The 5,085-nt window shown below is 37.1% G+C and overlaps 1 non-coding gene across 1 annotated transcript; it reads right to left on the bottom strand.

Moving 5' to 3' along the window:
- Positions 1-4,587: 4,587 nt before the first annotated feature.
- On the bottom strand, positions 4,588-4,694 carry LOC126010548 (U6 spliceosomal RNA). Its single transcript, XR_007496572.1, has one exon. It is a non-coding gene; the product is annotated as a U6 spliceosomal RNA (small nuclear RNA).
- Between the last annotated feature and the right edge of the window lie 391 nt (positions 4,695-5,085).

Here is a 5,085-nt window from a genome sequence, read left to right as displayed (position 1 = left end):
GTCTTAGGCATCCTGGCACATTAATTCTGTTTCTTATATTTTTTTTTATATCTAAAAGAATGAATTCCAATTCCCAGTTGCCATGGGCAGTAGCAGAAATCAATGTATGGGCTTTTATGACCAGAATGGAAGTGATGCCACATTTCCCAAGAACCAGGAGGATCTGGCCAGCCCATTCCTATAGAACAATGTTTACAATGATGATTTGGCTTCCTTATTAGCAGGATTGGGCCATTTAATTTGAATAAGCAGGTGGGATATATGAAAGTGACTGGTTTCCTTATATGCATTCTTTAAGGGTGAAGACATTGGTTGAGAAAAAAAAAAAAAAGACACAATCTAAAATAAGCTACTTTTTCCTGACCAGAATTGGACAATCACTTGGGATACATTTGTTAAGATGAATTACTGAGCCTGTCTGTAAAGATGTCTTTGTCCCCAGGCTCTAAAACAGGTGATGGCTATCACTAAGTCCCCAAGACTCTTGTGACTGCTAAGCATGAAACAGGGAAAATCTACCACAGAACTCGTCTTTGGACTCTAGCCTATCATCCTTATAGTATTGGAAATGAAGGTGGCTATGTGAATAGCTATATTACTGGTCATTGGCAGTGCTTTTCTTTTAAATAAAAATTTTTTTTAGGCTTTGTGAGTTAATAAGAGGCTGTTAATAGTGGGATTTCAGGCATACTATTTCCTATTCCAAACTCAACAAAAGTGTCAGTGTCTCTTCACCTATGATTCAGGGTTTGCTCCCAGTCACACACACCCCATCCTGCCTACTTATCAAACTGAGTTTTAAAAATGTAATTCTTACAGCTTGAGACAGATGTTTTGAATAGTATTAGTTTGTACAGTTTTGACGCATATAATTACCTGACCTCTCACTGCCAGTCTCCAAGTCCACTGATCAATGCTCTCACGTTACCACCAGTCTGTCTCCTTCTACCTTCCATTGCTGCAGGCGTCTTGCATCTCAGCATCTCTAGTGGGGAGCAAATCCTTCAACGAGAGGAAAACGGGTAACACGAGCGGTCGAATATAAAATATGAAATAATGAAACCACACAGAGAGTATGTGGGGTCAACACATCTTCTGGCAGGAGTGCGACAAGTTTAATTTTTTGAGCAGGGGAATTTATAGGGGTAAAATTAGCCAGAGGTAAAGAATAATTATAATCACAAAGCATAGTACAACAGTAACAATACCTAAGCTATGGGTGTGACTGTAAAAATTCTAGGTTACAAAGGAGGTTACATCTCAAGGCAACTCTTTGCAAGCTTACATTAAATGCAAAATTAGGATTAGGAGGAAGTAGAAAATATCTAGGAACTTGATCTTTACAGGCTGAACTCATTTGTTTTAGGGGTCAAGTAAAGAAAGAAGCCAAATCCCCTAAATTGTGGTTAGGTGTGGTTCCCCTTTTCTAAGGAGAGTCAATAGCCCAGGGTCTGCTTTCTGGCTTCGCCCTTGATTATCAGAAACTGCAGCTGCAAGGACATATTTGAAAAAAAGAGAAAAAGTATTGTCTTTGCTTTTAGGGCTGGCTATTATCCAGAAAAGGGGTTCTCAAATAATCTTTGGTGCTGGAATTTCTGAGCCAAATTATTTGATAGAGGCCATAATTTTCCTGATATTTACAAAGGAGAGATAGTCAAATACTGACTGAAAATGTAATACCTATCATCTCTTTGGAAATTCTTCAACCATCCATGCAGGGAAAAAAAGGCATCCACGGCAGGCCTTGTGAGGAATCCCATGGGGGTTATTTTAGTTCTCCCAACCAAGAAAATCTAAGAATACATCTGGTGGGTTGAGCCCCTCCAAAAGTTGTATGCATGTCGTGGCACTCCATCACTTTAGTCCTTCTTTCTGTTTCTTGACATTCTCATTTGTTTAATGCAGGGTGTGTGCCAGCATTCATACCTTTCACTTTCTTGTCATGCTACTCTATTCTATATACCACAAGTACCTATAGAATTTGTCTCCCTGAATTATGTAACTTAATATGACTCTTGGGTTCTTTCCAAACTACACAATATTTCCTTTTTCTTGTGACTGCATGGTATTTCATGTGTATACATATATGTCGTTTTTTTTTAAATAGACACGTTTTTATCCATTCATTTGTCCTTGTACATTTGGGTTGTTTCATATCCTGACTATTGTACAAAGTTCTGTAGTGATGTGCATGTATCTTCTAAAATTAGTACTTTTCTGTTCCAAGACTAAATGCCAAGAAATAGAATAGCTGGGTCAAAAGGGAACTCTATTCTTTTTTGAGAATTCTCCATACTGATTTTCATACAGGCCAAATCAGACATTCCCACCAGAAGTTAATGAGAGTTCATTTTATTTACAGAGCCACTCCCATATGTTCAGGGCTTACTTCTATCTTTGTGCTCAGAAAACACTTCTGTTAATGCTTGGGAACGAAATCATATGCCATGTTGGCAATCAAACCTCAGTTGACTACATGCATGTCAAATACCTAACTCACTGTACTATCTTCAAAGTCCTGGTTCCTTTATTTTATTTTATTTTATTTTATTTTGGTTTTTGGGCCACTCCCAGTGATGCTCGGGGGTTAATCCTGGCTATGTGCTCAGAAATCACTCCTGGCTTGGGGACCATAAAGGACACTGGGGGATCAAACCACAAAATTCTCAGAATTCTCCATTCTAGGCTAGTGCGGGGAAGGCAGACACCTTACCACTTGCGCCACCGCTACAGCCCCATGGTTCCTTTATTTTTAACCAATTTCCACCAACACTGGATATTTGTAGTCTTTTTGATATATACTTTTTCCACTGATATGAGATATCTCCTTGTGCTTTTCCCTGATAATGAGTGATTAATATCTTTTCATATATTTATTGTTTATCTGCATGTTCTTTTTGTGAAAGTATCTATTCATCTCTTTTTCCTATTTTTTAGATAGAGGTTTTGGTTACTTTGTTGTTGATCTTTGAGAGAGCTTTAATATATAACCTGGATATTAGCTCTTTATCTGATGCATTGTGTGTAATTTTTACCACTCTGTGGGTATCTTTTCATTTTAGCTGAAGTTTAACAGATCATCTTTTGCAATGATTGCTTTTTCCTGCATGTAAAGTCTCTGGTGGCTATGAAGGAGACATATGTATCTTCTTTAACAGGTTTAAAGTGGAGTCCCCCCAACAAACTAGGGTAGTTACAGCTTTTAAAGAAACACTACTAGGTTTGAGAATGGAAAGAGATTTTAGTAAAAATCAAGAGGAAGGTATTTGAATTTAGTAGAGGTAGAGGTTCTTTTTTTCTTTCTACTTCTCTTTTAATAGCTGTGTGACCTCAGGATCAGGACTTCTCTGATGCTTAATGCTATAAGTGTAGAGCAATTGTGCAGGTAGAGTGAGAGTGAGTATGTGTTTTGCATCTAAATTGGTGTCTAGCATAAGGTCAATGCTTCTTCAGTTTAAGTCCTTTTCATGAGATAGAAATTGAGAAGTTATATTTTTTTCTTTGGTGTATAACATTGGCCAAGTTTTCTGTAATGAGCATATACTTTGTAGCGGAAAAGAAGTAGAGGATATAAAAGCTCTTAGCTTAAAATTCATTTCCTGGTCATGCCTCATGTGTTGTGTCTTGAGCCTTTCTTGAGTCACTCATGCTTAACACAATCTCCTCGGGTCTCTCTAAGCAATTGCTCTATCTTAACATCAACTGAGGCTTTTAAGGGCCTATTTCTCTACATTGGCCAAAGAACTATTTGTCACTTAGATAGGTAAATACCTCAATTATTTTACCAATTTTTCAGTGTTTATAATATAAATTGACTTTTCATCCAGATTCAGTTTCTCTTAGTTTCATCACTACCAGAATAGTTTCTATGAAAGAAAAAGAAAATACTTCTTATTTGATAGAATTCTCCTCCCAACTTTATTTTCCTTGTGATTAAGTTTTTGCTTTCTTTCCAGCTAGCAATGAAATGTTCTTTGCAGAAAAGGTCAGAGAGAACTCCAGCAAGTTTGTTGTTCCTAGGACTGTTCATGGAACCTGAATTAACTGAGTTCTATGGAGTCTGCTGAGATAATCTCTGCAGTTCAGGCTTTGTGTCTACATCTCTCTTTCAAGTTAAATGCTAATAGGCATCATGATACCAGGTCCTGGACTCTTTTAGGAAAATAGCACAAAATGGAGTGATATAAGAGAGTATTTCTACTGTGTATAAATTAATTTAATGTAAATTAGTTCCTCTCCTCTAGCATTCTCTTACAGACTACCTGGAAAACATATGGAAAATAAAGGGAATGTATAATATGGCTATAAAGTCCAGAAAAGTTAGGAAAATATCCTGTAGATCAAACTGAACCTAGAATGAAACTAGGCTCTGCAAGTCAGAAGGTATCTACTTTGATAAGGTCTAAGCCCCAGGGAGAATAAATCAGCTCCCACTGATTTTAAACCTCAGAGATTTCCCCAGGAGAAATAAAATGATTAAAGTATCTTTGAGCAAATAAAATGTAGTTGTTAAATTTTACTGCTTTCTATTGGTCTCCAAGTACTTTGAAGTACTGCTTCTATTTTTCTTCTTCTTCTTCTTTTTTTTTTAATATGGAACGCTTCACGAATTTGCATGTCATCCTTGTGCAGGGGCCATGCTAATCTTCTCTGTATCATTCCAATTTTAGTACATGTGCTGCCGAAGCGAGCACTGCTTCTATTTTTCTAGACACAACTCCTGATACACTCTCCCTTCAACAGTTCTGTCCTTCAACACTCTAGCCAAGGATGGGCATGATGGAAGATTACCTTTACTTTATCAAGCTTAAAAATAAGTTTCATTTTTGTGAAAACCACACAAAGTAAACAATATTCAAAATTATTTCTAAGAATTAAATATTTATCAAGTAACCAGGGCTTTTTGGAACTTAGGTAGCAATGAATAGATTCTTGTCCCCAGAAGAGTTTACTTTCTATGGACCAGAAATGGAGTGCATGTAAAGAAGCATGTGTTTTGCATGTACCATGACCCCAAGTTAGAACCACAGCCTGTCTGCCTTTCCCTTGGGTTCTGATTACCTCCTGAACACCAAATAGTGTAGT

This window comes from Suncus etruscus, chromosome 5 (genome assembly GCF_024139225.1).
Source record: "Suncus etruscus isolate mSunEtr1 chromosome 5, mSunEtr1.pri.cur, whole genome shotgun sequence".
NCBI classification, from domain to species: domain Eukaryota; kingdom Metazoa; phylum Chordata; class Mammalia; order Eulipotyphla; family Soricidae; genus Suncus; species Suncus etruscus.
This window is presented reverse-complemented; position numbering and strand designations above follow the sequence as displayed.